General features: G+C 41.2%; 1 long non-coding RNA gene across 1 annotated transcript in view; it reads right to left on the bottom strand.

Annotated features, from left to right (window-relative positions):
• The window catches only part of LOC142441031 (uncharacterized), an 87,689-nt gene that overhangs the window by 58,129 nt on the left and 9,025 nt on the right, over window positions 1–20,535 (bottom strand). The window contains exon 2 of the long non-coding RNA XR_012782894.1: window positions 2,028–2,248. This is a non-coding gene — a long non-coding RNA (uncharacterized LOC142441031). The remainder of the gene's footprint in view (window positions 1–2,027; window positions 2,249–20,535) is intronic.

Here is a 20,535-nt window from a genome sequence, read left to right as displayed (position 1 = left end):
CTGTGTGTCACAGTAGAACTGTGCTCCAAAGGCTTCTCAGTGGCTGCTTAGGTCCACCTCCCACCTTTCAGTTAGTAGCCAAGTACATTAACCTTTGCCCCAGCCACAGACTCTATGCCAAGCCTAGATAGGCTCAATAAAGTCCCAAATTATAGAATATCATTTATGGAGTCAGTGTAAAGTTCACTGTAAAGGATGCTGTTAGGTTCTGTCGAGTTGACTCTGGCTAATAACTGAGCGGGGACTAGAGATGTATGGAAAGACCATGAGGATTAAGGGTGGAAAACATCATACCAGGCCGGTATTGGGCTGAGTCTATTGGGTGGCTCAAATGTCAGGCTATATTCTTCTCTTTCTTTCTATTATCCCAGAAGACTCCCTTGGACCATGCCACCTCTATCATCACGGCCAGAAGTGGTTACTATTCCAATCTCCATCACTATTGTGTCAATTTTTAAAATTTCACATGAATGGAGTCAGGCAGTATGTAGTCTTTTGTGTTTACCTTCTTTCAACATGACAGGGTTACAATATTCTACAGTAGAAATCTCAGAAGCAGAGATTTATTTTAGGAAATGCCCCTCTGATGCCACAGATCTGAATTCCAACTTCTCTAATTACATTGGTTACTTTTCCTGAGCTATTCTGAGCTCAAGAAGAGTATTACAAGAAAATGGAATATTGAATTACCAGTTTTTCTTAAAGACCAATTAAACTGTTTAAAGGTATTCAAACATTCTATTCAACCCTAACAGAGCCACTGATTAGGCACTATAATCTCTTATACTGAGTGCAAAATTTCCCTGAGACATATTTCTTCAGTGGCATCTACTGATTTTCAAAGTATCTTCAAATTCTAAAATAAAATAAGGTACCAGTTATATTAATTTTTATTAATAAGAAGTTAAATAAACTATCAAATAATCTCTGAGGTAGTTTATGACCCTGAAGTCAGAGGAATAAATATAGTTCAGCTCAGTAATGGGGGGAAGAGAAGGGAGAAAACAACACAGTAATAAATTATCTGTATCTATAGTGTCAGAATTATAAATCTGGGCTCTACCACTTTTTAGCTGGGTGGTCTTGAGCAAGTCATTATTTTACCCTAAGCCTTTACTGCCTCACTGTAAGATGAGAATAAGCTCATGTGGTTGTAAGGATTAAATGGCAATATAAGCCGAGTCCTTTAGGAATCCAGTTAGCATATAGTAAGCACTTAGAAAGAATTAGTCATTTTACAAAGATAAGTGCACTGTAGGAGCAACTCCTCTGCAAACCACACGGTTTAAAACAACACCACCAAGACATCTAGCCCAGTGCTGCTCAAGCTGGATTACTTCCACTTCTTCACAGACCAATACTCAGAAAATGCAACATTATTTACTTAAATGCTGCAGCAATGTCAAACCATCCCAAAGTTCTAAATGCTTGCTTTTACTTTCTGGACTTCATCAGAGTACAGTAACAGTTCACAGATTAGCATTTGTCTGCAGGCTGAACTTTGAGTAGCACTGTTCTAGAACACAGGAGAGGTTCAGAAGTTTAACTCGACTAGCAGGTTAAACAGAATTATGAAAATGTGCGTCTATTAGTAAAGAAAGGCGCCCCCTCACCCCTACCCCTACCCCCCAGCTGGGGCAGGAGGATGACTTGAGGGTCAACAAATTCAAGAGAGAAAATAGCCCCAACAGGCTAAACCTGAAAAACAAAACTGACTGCCAGGGCAAAATCCCAGCTGGTACTTTGCTCTATCAGGGCTCTAGGGCCCTCACAAAACATGTTGGCCAGGAAGTCATGTCCCCCAGAGGGGACAGAGGCATGAAGGAAGAAAGCAGACTGACTCAGATCTGAAGGAGCCACTCGAAGCCAAAAGCAAGCTTTGGGTACTACCACCACCACCACATACAAAGGTCAGCGTTTGCTCTCTCCCAAAGGAAGCATGTCAATGTTTCCTTTGGTGATACTCGAGCTGTGTACATGGGTACACACACACACGCACGCACACACACACACCCCGTTCAAAGTACCTGTGGTTTTAGGAGGCTCCTGAGGTCCACCCTGCCATCCATACTGAGGGTATCCTTGGTAGGGGTAACCCTGAGGAGGTGGGTAAGGTCCCCCCATAGGTCCTGGAGGGTAGACCTCAGGCCCCATGGGTTGCTGTGGATACGGTGGGTATGGGGCCGACGGACCAGGGCCCGGATACGGTGGAGGGTTCCCTTGGTTCATTGGGACCTGCAAGTTGTACCTAAGAGGCAAACAGACAAAAAAAAAATTGCATTTAACATTTAGCATTAAATTCATTAGGGGGGAAATTTTTTTCCAACCCATGAAGTCATTTACAAAATAAAAGATGTCTCAAACCTCTTGCAAATCTCTAGCTCTGGCCATTTTCTGTTTCCATCTCACATCATAATTGGAAACCCAAAGATACAAATCCACTCTGTCCTACAGGTCACTATGAGTCAGAATGAACTCAGTGGCAAGGAGTTTGGTTTGGGGAAGCAGTAGGCCACTGCTGACCATGTGCATCTGGCCCCTGCAGCAATGTTTCTCTCTGAGTGACTCTTATTTGGTGATTCCAAAAGTCTTGGAAAATTGTTCTCTCTTCAAATAGAGCTTTTGCCTTTCTTCTCTTCAGGGGTTCCAAGGAAAATGTACCTGAAGGAGGCTTTAAAAGTTTGTGAAAATACTGCTTGATGTGATTGAACTATAGAATGATATGATATCTGTATCAGCTCTCAATAAAATGATTTTTGGGGAAAAAATGAAGAGGTGATGCCAGGGGCTTAGGTGGAGAGCAAATGTTTTGAGAATGATGAGGGCAATGAATGTACAAATGTGTTTTACACAATTGATGTATGTATGGATTGTGATAAGAGTTATATGAGCCCCTAATAAAATGATTTTTTAAAAAGAACGTGAATTTTTCCACAAATTTTTGAAGCCGCCTTGTATTAAATCTTCTCACTATGTCCTTTGGGCTTGTTACCTCTCTCCTGTACATGCTACGACAGCGGTTCTCAACTTGTGGGTAGAGACCCCTTTGGGGGTCGAACGACCCTTTCCCGGGGGTCACCTGATTCATAACAGTAGCAAAACTACAGTTATGAAGTAGCAAAGAAAATAACTTATGGTTGGTGGGGGGAGGGTCACCACAACATGAGGAACTGGGTGAAAGGGAAGCAGCATTAAGAAAATTGAGAACCACTGCTCTGTTTGTTACTTTAGTTTCATTCTATGTTGTTAGGTGAGGTCCACACATACAGTTGCTGTTGAACAATGTTATTTCCAATGACAGTATCAGATATGATTATCTCATTGGTAGGTACCTTTGAGTTGGTTCTGACTCCCAGTGATCTATGGACAACAGAATGAAACACCACCCAATCCTACACCATCCTGGCCTTATTCTTATGTTCAAGCCCATTGCTGCAGCCACTTTGTCAATACATCTTGTGTAGGGTCTTCCTCTTTCGTCTGCTTTTCTACTTGACCAAGCAGGATATACTTTTCCAGGGACTGGTCTCTCTTAATGACATGTCCAAAGTACCTAAGACCAAGTCCTGCCATTCTTGCTTCTAAGGGCCATTCTGGCTGTACTTCTCAGATTTGTTTGTTCTTTCATCAGTTCACAGTACTTTCAATATTTTAGCAAGCACTCTAAATCAAATGCATCAATTCTTCTTTGATATTTCATATTTAATACCCAATTTTCACATCCATATGAGGTGATTGAAAATGCCATGGCTTGGGTCAAATGCAGCTTAATTCATGAAGTAATATCCTTGCTTTTCAACACTTTCCAGAGATCTTGTGCAGTAGGTTTACCCAATGTAATTTGTCATTTGATCTCTTGACTGCTGCTTCCATCAGCATTGATTATGGATCCAACTATGATGAAATCCTTAACAACTTTTCTCCATTTATCATGATGTTACTAATTGGGCTAGTTGGGGGATCTTGGTTTTCTTTACATTGAATTGTAATCCATACCAAAGGCTGCAATTCTTGATCTTCATCAGCAAGTGTTTCAAATCCTCCTCACTTTCAGCAAGCAAGGCTATATCATTTGCATATCACACATTGTTAAGCCTTCCTCCAACCCTGATGTCACATTCTTCTTCATAGAATCCACTTTCTCTGATTATTTGTGCAGCATACAGATTAAATGAGTATGGTGAGAGGATAAAACCCTGTTACACACCTTTCTTGATTGTAAACCATGCATTATTTCCTTGTTCTATTCCCACAATTGCCTTGTGATACATTTATAAGTTCTACATGAGCACAATGAAGTGTTCTGGAATTCCCATTCTTCTCAAGGCTATCCATAGTTCATTATGATCCACACAGTCAAATGTCTTAGCATAGTCAATGAAACATCTCAAGTGCAGTAAACATAGTCAAGTAAACATCTTTCTGGTATTCTCTGCTTTCGGCAAAGCTCCATCTGATACCAGCAATAACATCCCTTGTTCTATGTCCTCTTCTGAATCCAGCATGAATTTGGCAGTTCTGTCAATGTACTGCTGCAATTGTTGTTGGATAATCTTAAGCAAAATTTTACTTTCATGTGATATTAATGATAATATTCAAGTATTCTATTGGGGCACCTTTCTTTGGAATAGGTACATATAAGGACCTCTTCCAGTCAATTGGCCAAGTAGTTGTCTTCCAAATTTCCTGACATAGATGAGTGTCTTCAGTGCTCCATCAGCTGTTGGAATATTGCCATGGGTTTCCCATCAATCCCTGGAGGCTTGTTTTGGCTAATGCGTACAGTGCACCTTGAACGTCTTTACTCATTACCATTGGTTCTTGCTCATCCAGTACCTCTTGCAATGACTGAATGTCAACTAGTTCTTTTTGGCATGGTGGCTCTATGTATTAGTTCCATATTTCCTTTAATGCTTCTTGTATCATTCAATATTTTGCTGATAGAATCTTTCAGTGTTGCAACTTGATGCTTTAAGTTTGTCTTGAGCTCTTTCAATTTAAGGTATGCTGAGGGGCCTTCTCTAGCTGCCCTTGGAAATTTTCTGTTCAGCTCTTTGACTTCATCCTTTCATCTATTTGCCTTAGCAATGGAAGATCAAAAGCAAGTTTCAGAGTCTCTTGTGACATCTACTTTGATCTTTTCTTTCTTTCCTGTTTTTGTAGTGATCTTTTGGCTTTCTTCATGCATGATGTTCTTGATGTCATCACACAGTTCATCAGGTTTGTCATTAGTATTCAGTGCAGCAAATCTGTTCTTGAAATTCAGGTGGGAGAAACTCAAGGTTGGGTTTTGGCTCTCATAGACTTGCTTTAATTTTCTTCCACTTCAACCTGAACTTACAAGTGAGTAATTGATAACATGGTCCACACAATCAGCCCCTGGCCTGGTTTTAGCTGTTGGCATTGAGCCTCTCTGTCATCTCTTCCTACAAAGGGAATCAGTTTGATTTCTGTGTATTCCATCTGGAGAAGTACACATGTATAGACCCCATTTGGGTTGTTGAAAAAGTATATGGGATGAAGTTTCATTCTATATGGTTTCTTTTTTTTCTTTCAGTTATCAATATATTGTTTTAAATTTTATTTATCTTGATGAGAATATACACAGAAAAACATACACCGATTCAACTGTCTACATGTACAATTCAGCGACGGTGTTGACATTCTTAGAGTTGTGCAACCATTTCCTTCCCCTTTTCTGAGCTCTTCTTCCTCCATTGACATAAACCCACAGCCCATTTAGGTCCCTGACCAATCTACCAAGTTGCTGCCTTCAATTTAACCCCACATATATAGTTATTAAAAGACAAGAATGAGGGGGATGACCTCACTACCAGCAAAAAAAGGCCCAGGAAGAGAATGTCTTTTGGATTCAAGGTCCTTAGGTGGAGAACCATGGGACAGAGAGCAAGAGTTAGTGAGAGAAGATGAGCAACAGGAAAAGAAAAATGGCAGCAACAAAGACAACACAACCAGCACAACCAGGAGATACTGTTAGGGGTTTTCTGGTCCACTAGGGGAGAAAGCCTTTGGGAAGGAGACTTGCTGGCAGTGGGCTGCCTTCAGCCATGGATTGGCGGAGATAAAGAGCTCTGCCCTTTCTTTGTCTGTCAGTTTGTCATACTGTGGTGGCTTATTTGTTGCTGTGATGCTGGAAGCTATGGCACTGGTATTTCAGATGCCAGTAGGATCCCCCAAAATAAATAGGTTTCAGAAGAGCTTCCAGACTATGAAAAAGGAATTGGCTCTCCACTTCGGAGGAAGAAGCTTCTGAAAACCTTATGCACAGCACTGACACATTATCAGACACTGCAGCCCTAGTGAGTGGAAGCAGAACAATGACAGAGAGAGAGAGGGCCCAAGGATGGGCCCCTCAGGTTGGAAGGCACTCAGAATGTGACTGAGGAGGAAACACCTTTTCAAAGTAGAGTCAACCACGGTATGTGAATGCAGCCTGTGGGAGTAAAGGCTTTGGGATCTTCATTTGCTGAGGCACAATTCAAAATGAGAAGAAATAGCTGAAAATCTAATAATTGGAATTTAGAATGCACGAAGTATGAATCTAGGAAAACTTGGTCACCAGAAACTAAATGAAATTGATAAAGATCAATATCCTAGGTGTTAGTAAGCTGAAATGGGCTGGTATTGGTCATTTTGAATCAGAATATCCTATGGTTTACTATGCCAGAAATGAAAAAATCAAGGAGTGGCTTTCATTCTTTGTCAAAAAGGACATTTCAAGATCTGTTATACTGCAATCTATTATTGGACTATATCTGCTTCAAGAAAATCCAATTCGTGTAACTATTATTCAAATTTATGTACCAACCACAAAAGCTAGTAATAAAGAAATTGAAGAATTTTACCAATGTCTTCAGTCTGAAATTGATCAAACATGTATTCAAGACAATACAATCTTGCTTGCTGAAAGTGAGGAAGACTAAAAGCGTTTGCTGATGAAGATCAAGAATTACTGCCTTCAGTATGGCTTACAACTCAATGTAAAGAAACCAAAAATCTTCACAACTGCACCAATAAGTAACAACATGATAAATAAAAAAAAGTTTGGACAAATTTTCTGCATATTAGACCACTTTAGAGTACTGTAAAGGAGAGAGGTTACTGTAAGGACTAGGTGTGTCTGATCTAAGCCATGATATTGTCAGTCACTTCACATACATGAGAAAGTTGGAGACTGAATATGGAAGACTGAAGAAGAATTGAGGCATTTGAATTATGGTGCTCGTGAAGAATACTGAAAGCATCATGGACTGCCAAAAGAACAAACAAATCTTAGAAAAAGTACAGTCAGAATGCTCCTCAGAGGCAAGGATGGTGAGACTTCATCTCATATACTTGGGCATGTTATCAGGAGAGACCAGTCCCTGGATAAAGACATCATGCTTGGAAAAGTGGAGAAAAAGAGGAATATCGTGGATACCATAGATTGACACAGTGGCTGCAACAATGGGCTCACGCATCGAAACAATTATGAGGATGGCACAGGACTGGGTGGGTTTCATTTTGTTGTACATAGGGTCACTATGAGTGGGAACAAACTCAATGGCACCTCACAACAACAACAACAACAACAACAAAGACCTTTGTAACATTTGCCCAAACGGGGCAAAGGCTAAGGGACTGAAGGCTGTGGGGCTGTGAGGCCTAAAAGCCAAAGGTTATAGAGAGTTGTGCATAGCATGGCTGCGAAACTGTTCTGACCAAGAACTGTATCCTGAGTTAATGAGATGATTGCTACCTATCAAAGTAACAAAGATTAAAACCAATATAATTCTCAAGGTTCCTAATAATATGGGAGACAAACATTCACATATTAATTGCTACGAAGCCCTGTCATGCTGTCAGGTCGGTGTCAGACTGCAAACTGCAAGACTGACTATTCAAACCCAACCACTCTGCGGGAGAAGGAGGAGGCTGTCTGCGTCAGTCAAGGTTTACGAAGCCTCAGAAATCTTACACTGGGCCACTAGAGTCGAAATTCATTAGATGGCAGTGGTTCTTTTGTGTGTGTTTAGTATCCATGAAGGCTTTTAAAATGTTCAAAATCCTTTGCCTCTGTAATTCTACTTTTGCTATTTGTCCAAAAGATATGCGTACATTACAAATGTACACAATAAGACTAAGCAACCAAGAGGTCTAGCAAGGCAGCACTTACCCGAGTTCAAAAGTCAGGGAAGAAGGAGGAATAACAGCACAGAAGCGGGGAAACAGAGAGAGGGGCAATGGGGCAAGTGTTACACTGGAGAGACTGCAATCAGTGATAGGAAATAAAATGGAAATGAACTGTGGGGTGGAAGATAGATTTACTCTGTAAGCATTTGCTTAATTCACAATAAAAAGTTAAAAAAAAAAGACTATTAAATATATCACTTGATAGCAACACCAGCAATAACCAAAAACCGAGTATACAGTCACCTGTTATGTATGTAAGCATACATGTATATGGGTAGGTACAAATGCATACATGTGTGCATAGACAATGTGTTTATACATATGCATTCACAGATATGTATGTGCATGCCTAATAGTCATAGAGGACACTGTTATAGATACTTCTCAGACATGTCCTAATGCCTTGCAAAATTGGTTCTCTGGGTTTGAAGGTTAAGTTAACTGGTATAATGTAGGTCACAAAATTCACATTCTGCATCCTAGTGAGGCGAGTTGTGTCTGAGGTCTTAAAAGATTGTAACAGTTATCTGAGCTAGAAGAACTGGGTCTCCACTAGTCAGGAGCAAAAGATAAAGAAGGAAAAAGTCTCAAAGAAGAAATTAGCCTACAGGGCTAATAGTCACCAGAGCCTCATCTACCTGGAAACCAGAAGAACTAGATGGTGCTCCACTACCACGACCAAGTTCTTACTCAGGCCCACAATACACACACCCTGGGTTACTCATTGAGCTGTTAGCCACGAGGTCAGCAGTTTGAACCCACCAACTGCTCTGCAGGAGAAAGATGAGATTGGTCCACTCCTCTAAAGATGTAAGGTTTCCGAAACCTAAAGAGGCAGTTCTATTCTGTTTTATGGGGTTACAACTTGAGGGCAGTAGTTTGGGCCTTTTGGATAGAATGGGAGGAAAACACAAACCAGAACTCAAATTCTTACAAAGTTCCGATTCATTGGACCAGTCGAGAGTAGAGGACTCCTATTGCCCAAGACATTCTTTAAGCCCCAAACCTAAGAGATTGGCACAAAAAGTAAACGCTCTCATCTGTGAGTACAGCATGCCATTGAAAATGTATTTATATGAAAGCAAAGGTCAACAATTACTCTAAAGCCAAGATGAGAAAATAAGGAGGAAGGGAAACTAGAACACTGAAAAGGAAACAAAACACAACTAATGAGAACGTTGACCCACTGTGAAAGATGTAACTAATGTCACTGAACAATTTGTACAGACATTGTCAAACAAGAACTAGGAACCTAATTTGCTATGTGTACGCTTTCACCAGTAATACTGTGTGTGTGTGTGTGTGTTTGTGTGTGTGTGTTTTAAGTGAATGGACTGCCCAGGATTATCTGTTACTTATTTGAGTTAAGATTTCCACATAAAAGACAAACCAATTGAAGGGTTAGCCCCAATCCCAACTATGTGAACACTCCCCTCCCCCGCGCCCGCACGTGCGCCCACACACACACACACACACACACACACACAAGAATTTACTTCAGAGCACTGAAGCTACAGTTTAGGGAGAGGGACATGTCTGATCAGAGCACACAGGAGCAAATGAATGGGGAGAGAGTGGAGCATATCCTAGCCCACCAAGCCTTGAGGACAATATCCCTGCTTAGAGCAGCCAATGCAGAGAGGACCATATGGCCAGTTCTACTACGAGACATGACGTCCCTCACTGACCCATAGCCCTAAGGAGGGACAACACTGGAGACACAGTGTGGGAATTGTGCCTGATCTGATCCCACACGAAGGCAAAACACTAAGGGTGTGCAACAGAACAGCAAGAGAAGCAGAGTAACAAAGTCCTAAGGGAATATCAAAAATAGACTTTGGGGCCAGAGCGTGGCACCCCATCAGACTCCACCAGAAAACACTTGCTAAAGGTCAACAAACAGACCTGGAACTATTTGCAGGTCTATTTTCTTTTATGTATCATTGGTTTTTTTGTTGCTTTGTTTTATTCTGTCTTGTTTTTATGTGCATATTATTATCTCTGCAGGTCTATCTATGATAGGTAGGATAAACAACGAACTGACAGTTCTAGGGGGACATGAAAGAGAGGGAGGAGGGGAAAAAGAAGTGGGTGCTAACAAACTCAGGGACAAGGGAACAAATGATCCAAAATCGATGGCAAGGAAGGTGTAGGAGGCCTGGTAGGGCTTTATCAAGGATAATGTAACCGAGAGGAATCACTGAAACCTAAATGAAGGCTGAGCATGATAGTAGGACAAGAGGAAAGTTAAAGGAGAAAGGGCTAGGAGGCAAAGGGCATTTATAGAGGTCTAAATAAAGGCATGTACATATGCAAATATATTTATATATGACGATGGGGAAATCGAACTAAGTGTATATATTTATAGGTCTAGTATTAAGGTAGCTGATGGACATTTAGCATCTACTCAAGTATCCCTCAATGCAAGAACACTTTGTTCTATTAAACTGGCATTCCATGATGCTCACCTTCCCAACATGATTGCTGAAGACAAAGAGGGTGCATAAACAAATGTGGGGAAGAAAGTTGATGGTGCCTGGCTATCAAAAGATGTAGTGTCTGGGGTCTTAAAGGCTTGAAAATAAACAAGCGACCATCTAGCTCAGAAGCAACAAAGCCCACATGGAAGCACACCAGCCTGTGTGATCATGAGGTGTCAAGGGGATCAGGTATCAGATATCAAAGAATAAAAAATCATATCATTGTGAATGACGGAATGTGCGGAGTGGGGACCGAAAGCTCATCTGTAGACAACCGGACATTCCCTTACAGAAGGGTTTTGGGGAGGAGACCAGCCAGTAAGGGTGCAGTTTAGCACCAGTGAAACATACAACTTTCCTCCAGTTCTTTAATGCTTTCCCCCACCCACCCACTATCACAATCCAAATTCTATCTTACAAATCTGGCTAGACCAGAGGATATACACAAATACAGATAAGAACTGGAAACACAGGGAATCCAGGACAGATAAACCCCTCAGGACCAATAATATGAGTAGTGATACCAGAAGGCTAAGGAGAAGGTTGGATAAAATGTGGAACCAATCACAAGGATCTACATATAACCTCCTCCCTGGGGAACGGACAACAGAAAAGTGGGTAAAGGGAGACATCGGACAGTGTAAGACATGACAAAATAATAATTTATAAATTATAAAGGGTACGTGAGGGAGGGGTGGTAGGGAGGGAGGGGAAAAATGAGGAGCTGATACCAAGGGCTCAAGTACAAAGAAAATGTTTTAAGAATGATGATGGCAACCTATGTACAAATGTACTTGACACATGGATGTATGTATGGATTGTAATAAGAGTTGTATGAGCCCCCAATAAAATGAATTTAAAAAGAAAAATGAAAGAAAAAAAAGCAGGAACAAGGAAAAAAATGCAGCTTTGCAGTAAAAAAGGCACAGTGAATAACAAGAAACTAAAACAAAAACCAAACACCTAGGAGGGAATAGAAACCAAGAAGTAAAAACAGATGCTATCAAAAGGAACAGAAGACAATTATTAGCTCTTGGAAATTAAAGACATTACAGTAGACATACCCTCAAATGTATTCACAAATAGGTCACTACAACTGCCCAAGAGAGAAACAAGTGAGGCATTGGAGAGAGGTCAGAGTGCTGTAATAGTGGTACTTAGACTCGAGGCAGACACAAGATTGAGCCACTACTATGTGCTCTTCTTTTATTATCACATGTCATTTATCTCAAGAACCCAGGAAACAAGCATTACTATGAGCAGCTATCTATCTGTACCTGGATAGTATACACAAACATATACACACATATAAAAGTTCAATAGATAGGTGTCTTTGATAGTGAAGGTTGTTATAACAGAAATACCACAAGTAGGTGGCTTTAACAAACAAATTTTATTTCTCTTACAATTTAGGAGATCAAAACTCACTACCATTGAGTTGATGCTGACTATAGGGACCCTGTGGGTTTCTGAGACTGTAACTGTCTATGGGAGCAGAAAGCCTCATCTTTCTCCTGAGGAGCAGCTGGTGGTTTCTAATTGCTGACCTTTCGGTTAGCAACCCACTCATAACCACTATGCCACCAGGGTTCCTTCAACCACATGTATAGGGGTTAGGACTTACAACCCATATTTGCAGGATTCACAGTTCAATACGGACCTTCAAAATTCACATCCTCACAGGCAAAACACATTCATTCACCAGATTAAAGGTCAAATTATGTAAATCTCTCCTCTCCAAAATAGAAAACACACACACAAGAAAAATACAAACCGGAAAGGAGGATTTAAAAAAACAAACAAAACCCAGAGACTTAATCTAGTTAGTCCATACCCAACTAAAAGCAGTTTCAAGGGCAAAAAGAGACAGTGGTGGGGAGGAACTAATAAAATTAAGTCAAGAAAAGATCCCAGAATGAAAAGTTTTATCTTATGAACTAAGGCCCATCCCAATGAGTAACATGACCCACAAAGAACTTCTTTGTGAAATTCAGAATACAAGCTACAATGCGACGATTAATAAAAGTTTCCAGAAAGTTAAAAAGCAGTGGTCACAGAAGATGATCAAAAACTTCAAAAACAAGGTGAACAAGCGGCCATCAAGCTCAGAAGCAAAAAAGCCCACATGGAAGAAGCACACCGGCCAGTGCGATCACGAGGTGCCAAGGGACCAGGTATAAGGCATCATGCAAAAAAAAAAACAAAAAACAACGATATAAGTGTGGGTATATATGTGTATATGTATATATACACCATATTAAATGAAGGGGGAAGTGCAGAGTGGAGACCCAAGGCCCAAGTGTCGGCCAATGGAGAACCCCTCATAGAGGCGTTTAGGAGAGGAGATGGGTTAATTAGGGTGCGAGGTAGTACCGATGAAGAACACAGCTTTCCCCCAGATCCTGGATGCTTCCTCCCCCCAACTACCATGATCCGAATTCTACCTTGCAGGCCTGGATAGGACAGAGGCTGTACACTGGTACATATGAGGGCTGGAGGTACAGGGAATCCATGGTGGATGATACCTTCAGGACCAAGGGTGTGAGGGACGATGCTGGGAGAGTGGAGGGTGAGTGGGTTGGAAAGGGGGAACTGATTACAAGGATCCACATGTGACCTCTTCCCTGGGAGAGGGACAGCAGAGAAGGGGGGAAGGGAGACTCCGGATAGGGCAAGATATGACAAAATAACGAGGTATAAATTACCAAGGGCACATGAGGGAGGAGGGAAAGGGGAGGGAGGGGAAAAAAAAAAAGAGGACCTGATGCAAGGGGCTTAAGTGGAGAGCAAATGCCTTGAGAATGATTGGGGCAGGGAATGTATGGATGTGCTTTATACAATTGATGTATATATATGTATGGATGGTGATAAGAGTTGTATGAGTCCCTAATAAAATGTAAAAAAAGAAAAGAGGAGAAAAAAATGATTAGGGCAAAGACTGTACAGATGTGCTTTATACAATTTATGTATGTATATGTATGAACTGTGATAAGAGTTGTATGAGCCCCTAATAAATTGTTAAAAAAAAAAAAAACAACACTTGAAACTTGACACTACAGACCAATGCCTTCAAAATTCCGAGGAAAAGAATGTTACCCTTTACCAGTTAAACTCTTAATTAAACACAGGATTTAATGCATTTTTAAAGATTCAAGGGTCAAAAATTTTTTACAAATCTCAAGGTTGAAAAAGTAAGGGAAATGCCAGGCTGGCAGCTCCATAGCAACCCAAGAACAAAACTCCCAAAATGGAGCAAGAATGGAAGAAGGAGCAGAGGTGAGAAGTTGATGGGTGACCTGTTATCTCTGACATGTAGAAACTAAAAGGGGGTTGACAATTTATGGGGCAGTCAGCAAAAATTAACGAGGCAAATAAACAACAAATTGTGGGGGAAGGAGTTGTTATATAAGACAGGAAATATAATATAATAAATATAATCATAGCATACAAGATGGTCCAGCTTGTGATTAAAGCAATGTTAATTACTGAGTATTTGCTTTAAACAAAAACATCATTAATCTAACCAAAAAGTGTAACTATGTGAGGAGGAATAGAAGAGAAGGGGAGGTAAGGGAAAAGGCTGAGATGAATCAAATCCTCATAGCAGGAAATCAATGCCTAGCAAGAGCTGTGTAAATATGTTATTCAGAATTGTGGAGATAAACAAAAGCAATGAAAGTAGTTGCCTCTGTAAAGCAGGAATGGAGGGTGGCAAGGTTATGTTCCTTAGTTTTTAATTTTAAAATTCTAAGCAAAAACTGTGACAGCAATTATTAACTCCTGAGAGCACAAAATCTTGTACAAAAAAGGAAATTCAATTATAAGTATACTGCTTGGTTCAGCTTCAAATATATTTTCTTAACTTTTTAACAAATAATTTTTATTGTCAAAGTGATAAAAAATATATAGATCATGAAAATAAATGTTAAACAATATTGGAGGTGTAAATCTAAGAGCCTTTTGGAGAACTGTTAGGGAGTTGGAAACATCTTTATAGGTTTATAGACCTAGATGAAGGCTATGTTGAGAAACAATAGTTCTATCTTTATAATAAATGCTTCTGGGATTTTGCGGCAATACTCTTTTACTCACCCTCTTACACGGAAGTGCTATGAAAGCAAACGGCCAGGCCTTCCTTCCACAGAACCACTGTTTCCGTTTGAAAACCTTATTGTAAGCAGTCAAGTGTAAGACATTTGGGGGGGAAGGGGATTTGCTGTCCACTTGCACCCAGGGCCCATCATACAATCCTTAAAAACAATGAGGTAGAACTCAAGTGCTGATGCGGAAAAGCAACAGCACGTATTAAGCAGATCATCAAATTGTAAAGTGCAGTCTCTTACCCCATTTAGGTTTTCTAACTTGAGGTCTTTGTATAACTCATACTTGACTTTGTCTTCTCAAGACACCTGACCAACTGACTAGAATAGATCCTTATTCGTACCCATTTCCAGAGAAAGGGGACCCAAAAGAATGCTATTATAAAATATCATGGATCTCATGCACAAGTAACATTTTGCTGATGATCATTGAGATAGTTAAAGTTTATTGTGCCAACCTGGCCGATAAACATGTGGGATTAACTGAAGAGCAGCAAGATAAATGGCTAAGAGAGCCTTGCCTTTCTACTTCTCAGGTCTCTTGCTTTCTGATGGTTGGACCAGGGTGCAGCTGCCTTAGCCAGTTCCCTGCTTCAGCTGGCAAGGCTCACTTCCTGCAAGACATCCCTGAGGAAAAGCCACATGGACCTACCCTGATGCAGCCCTGGGTGCTGGAGCAGCCGTGTGGAGACTCCTGCCAGCGCTGAGATGCTTACACGTTCACTGACTCGGCTTTCCCTCCTGCAGTCGGCATCATTGTGTGTGTTTTGTGAGATTAAGGAGAACTTTGTAGATTGGTGTTGGACATATGGGCTAATGTTGGACTTATGGACTTGGACAGCACTGGGACAGGATGCTTTTTTAATGTGCACTTACTATACACACACACACACACACACACACACACACAAATAAAACTCTCTCTTATACACGAGTTTCTGTGGATTTCTTTCCCTAGTTTACCCAGACTAACACAATCATTCAACAACAGTTATAGCAATACATTGACAGGGAGCTGCCAAAAATTCAGGATGAATTCAGAAGTAGACATGGAACAAGCGATGTCATTGCTAAAATGAGATGGATCTTGGTTGACAGTAAAGAATATCAGGAAGATGTTTACTTGTGTTTCATTGACTATGCAAAGGTATTCGACTATATAGATCATAACAAATTATGAGAAAAATGGGAATTCCTTGAGAAAACTTTGAGAAAAATGAGAATTCTAGAACATTTAATGGTGCTCTTGCAGAACCCGTAAATCTCAACCTGTGGGTCATGACCCCTTTGGGAGTTACGACCATTTCACAGGGGTCACCCAATTCAAAACAGCAGCAAAATGACAGTGATGAAATAGCAACGAAAATAATTTTATTGTTGAGGGGGTCACCACAACATGAGGAACTGTATTAAAGGGTCACAGCATTAGGAAGGTTGAGAACCACTGCTGTACATGGATCAGTAGACAGTTGTGTGAACAGGACAAAGAAATATTACATGGTTTAAAACCAAAAGAGGTATGCATCAGTGTTGTATCGTGTCACCTACTTATTCGATCTGTCTGCTGTGCAAATCATTCGAGAAGCTGGACTATATGAAGAACAAGGTTTGGAGAAACGCTTATTAACAACTTCTGATATGCAGATGACACATTTTGCTTGCTGAAAGTGAGCAGGATTTAAAGCACTTGCTGATGAAGGTCAAGAATGTAGCCTTCAGTATGGATTAAACTCAGTGTAAAGAAAACCAAAATTTATAAAAAGAAAAAAGAAAACCAAAATCTTCACAACCGGACCCAGAGATCACATCATGATAAGTAGAGAAGAGATCAAAATTATCAAAGATTTCACCTTGGTTGGACCCACAATCAGTGTTCATGGAGGAAAAAGTCAAGAGATAAAACGACACATACCATTAGGTAAATCTGCTGCACAAAACCTCTTTAAATTGTTGAAAAGCAAGGATGTTACTTTGAGAACTAAGGTGTGCCTGACCCAAGCCATGGTATTCTTAATCATCTCATATGCAGGTGAAAGTTGGACCTTGAATAAGGAAATCCGAAGAAATGCAGGTGCATTCTAAATATGTGGTGAAGAATATTGAGGTAACCATGGGCTGCCGAAAGAACAAACTTATCTGTCTTGGAAGATGTACAGCCACAATGATCCTTAGAAGCAAGGATGGTGACTTTGGTCCCTGGAAAAAAGACTTCATGCTCGGTAAAGTCGAGGGCAGCAGAAAAGGAGGGAAAGCCTCGACAAGGATTGACATAATCACTCAAACAAGACAATTGTGAGGACCAGATGGTGCAGGGCCGGGCAGTGTTTTGTTCTAGTGTACACAGGGGAACTATGAGTTGAAACTGACTCAACAGAACCTAACAACAATAATTTTAGGATTTAAAACTAAAGCTCTACTTCCAGACCTGGGTAGATCACGTAACTATATTAATGAATAAAATTGTTCATTTAACTGTGCATCTGTTACACATGCTTTTCTATATATATGAAGGCAATTTTAAAAGTTTGTGGAAAAATCCCATTATCTTTCAACGTCATTTTTCCAGGAACTTTAAAAAATCATTTTATTGGGGCTCTTACAGATTTATAACATTCCATACATCAATTGTATCAAGCATATTTATACATGTTACCATCATTTCTAAAACATTTCCTACTTGAGCCCTGGGTATAAGCTCCTCTTTTTTTCCCCTTCTCTTCCCCACCCTCTCACCCTTATGTATCCTTGATCAATTATGTATTGTTATTTCTTATCTTTCACTGTCCATTGTCTCCCTTCACCCACAATTCTGTTATTCGTCCCCTTGGGGGGGGCTATTATATCCAATCTTGTGATGGGGTCCCCATTTCTCACCTTCCCCCTTTCTGACGGTCCCCCTACCTACCCTCATGATAGCACTACTTCCTTTACTGTTCCTGAGGGGTTTACCTTTCCTGAATTCCATGTGTCCAGAGCTCTTATCTATACCAATGTGTTCCCCCATCTAGCCAGATTTGTAAGTTAGAAGCGGGTCATGTAGTGGGGAATGGGGGATGGGGGAAAAGTATTCAGGTTCTAAAAGATGTGTGATTTGTTGGTGCTATGCCTTGGTTGAATTCTTATGCCTTTCTTATACCACTTCTGTGGGGGAGATAACCAATTGTCTACAGATTTTGGGTCTCCACTCCAGCCCCCCATCCCTTTCTCATCAATATAGCTGTTTGGTTTTGATCTTTTGACACCTGATGCCTGCTCCTGTCCACACTTTATGATCACACAGGCTGGTGTGTTTCTTCCATGTGGACTTACTTGCTTCCCTGCTAGATGGCCCCCCTTGTTTGACTTCAAGCCTTTAAGACCCCAGATGCTATATCTTTTGATAGTTAGGCACCATCCACTCTCTTCACCACATTTGCTTATGTACCATTTTGTCTTCAGTGATCGTGGTGGGAAGGTGAGTATCAAAGAGTGCCAGGTTTAAAGAACAAAGTGTTCTTGTGTTAAGGGAGGCCTTGAGTAGAGGCCCAAAGTCCATCTGTTATCTTAATACGTACATTGTCCTCTATCCCTTTCATTTATAAATTAATATATTTACATATATAAATGCCTATAGTTATAAATCTATAAATAGCTTTTGTCTCCAATTTCGTTCCTCTATTTTCTTTCACCTTCCTCCTACCCCACTATCAGGTTCACCCTCTATTCGGCTCTCAGTATTTCCTCTCAGGTACATTGCTCTTGATCAAGTCCCACCCAGCATTATACGACCTCCTCATCATCAATTTTAGATCTCTTGTTGTTCCCTTATTTCTGAGTTTGTTGGCTCCCCTCACCCCAGCCCCAACCCCAACTGTTGGTCCCATAGTTTTCTCCTTGGGATTGTTCATCCTGCTTATTTTATACAGAGAAACATAGGGCAAAAGAAAAACAACATAAGCAAAACAGAACAATAGCACAAAGCCGATAGTTCCAGGAACTTTTTGAAGCTCCTTTGTGACATATTTAATGAGGAGAGTTCAAATTTTCTACATCATTGTTGGGTCAAGACTACCAAATGGCTTTGGAGGAAAATAATTCATTTATTTCCTCGTTGAACAGGAAAACCATGCTTCTGGGTGCTTCCAATAGTCACCCAGTCACCAATGAGAAGAGAAGATGTTCCCTTCACTACCAGGAGAAAGCTGGCTCCAAGGCACGAACAGTGAGCAGATGAAGAGTTCTCCAGGTTCCAGGACAACTTCACTGAGGGCCATTTCTCCAGCCTTTAGCATCAGGAATGGGCTTCCCACAGGATCCAGAAGTCAACCTGGCTGTGGACTCCCTTCTGCTTTTAGCTATTGGAAGGAACATGCCCCTGAGGGGTTGCCACCAAGCAGGGATCTCAGCTCTGTTTGGACAGTTCCTGACTGCTAACAAATCCTGACCACAACCTTCCCATAACTGCTGTGGATGGGGCATGCCTAGCCTCTGGGGCTCTGGTCAGTACCCAACAAACCCTGCAATCAGAAAGAAGCCAGTGGGGAAGTGAATTCTAGCTAGTTCCTGCAACACACAGGACACCATTGTGATTCGGCACTTCAAATAGTCAGGCCTCAAAGGGAGCAGGGAGAGAAAAATGAGTCAGTCAGCAGGAGGATGGAGAGAGTGAGGCAGCCTGGAACAGAAAGCAAAGGAAAAGGGAAGAAAGCTGTTAGCCAGAAAGTGAGGAAATGAAAGGAGGGGTTAGGAGAGACAAGGGAAGAACTCTGCCCTCTGCCAAGTTAAAGGGACACACTAGAAAGGGACAGGTCTGTCCTTCCCAACAGGCCTGACAGAGCCATTTCCCAGGGGCCGAGTCCCCCACCAGCACAGCTCGGCAAAGACTGATTCTGCCTGCCTCCTTCCAGAGCATTACATTAGGCTTTGTGGGAAAGTTGAAATCTTGATGGCTTAGAAAAAGGATCCCACAGCTTAATGTGCGGCAGTTAACTAAGCACTTCTGCTCCTCCGTTCAAGAGCAGCACTCTCCTGATCCTCCCAGAGCAGAGCTCAGTCAGCGCTGCAGGTGGCTCTTAATGGACAACAGTGGGCTTCACTTCACACCAGCAAGGACACTCCTCCGGCCTGCCTACCTACTAGGCGCAGGACTCTCTGGGGCCATACAAGGGGCAGCTCCCCCTGCCCCTATCTCTGTTTTTATGGTTTCATTTCTGTTTTTTAAGGACAACAAAGGGTACAAAGAGCAAATGTTAGATGAAAACTTCAGATTTCTTTTATTTGTAATACCCACAAAGAACTACTACTCTGTTCTTTGAACTTGGGGTACTGATGAGGTAAAGTAATAATACTACTCACTCCCCTGCAACAATTAAAATCTAAGTTTTCCAGGAGGACACGGTATATGTAACACAGGCGGAACAGTGACAGCCTCAAGAAGCCAAGCCCTAGGCAAATCTAGTACAGTGCTGGAATTCAATCCGCCACCACTCACACTTCTTTGGGAGGCTTCACACGGCATTTACCTCTTTTTCACTCTTGGATTCCTTATTGTCCTGTGACCTTCACGGAGTCACAGAGCTAAACAGTGTTTCAGGAAGTGATTTTTTGGGGCCATTCTGAAGGCCTACCGAACCCCTACTCCATAAACTGTTGCCTGAAAAGCTATTAGTGAATGTCCTTAAGGAAAAGCTGTATTTCCCTAAAACCAACCAACAACAAAACTCTCTGCCATCAAGTCAATTCCAACTCATACTGACTCTACAGGACACGGTAGAACTGCCCCT

Source organism: Tenrec ecaudatus, chromosome 2 (assembly GCF_050624435.1).
Source record: "Tenrec ecaudatus isolate mTenEca1 chromosome 2, mTenEca1.hap1, whole genome shotgun sequence".
NCBI lineage: Eukaryota > Metazoa > Chordata > Mammalia > Afrosoricida > Tenrecidae > Tenrec > Tenrec ecaudatus.
The sequence above is the reverse complement of the archived record's forward strand: the minus strand, read 5'-3'. Positions and strand labels throughout refer to the sequence as shown.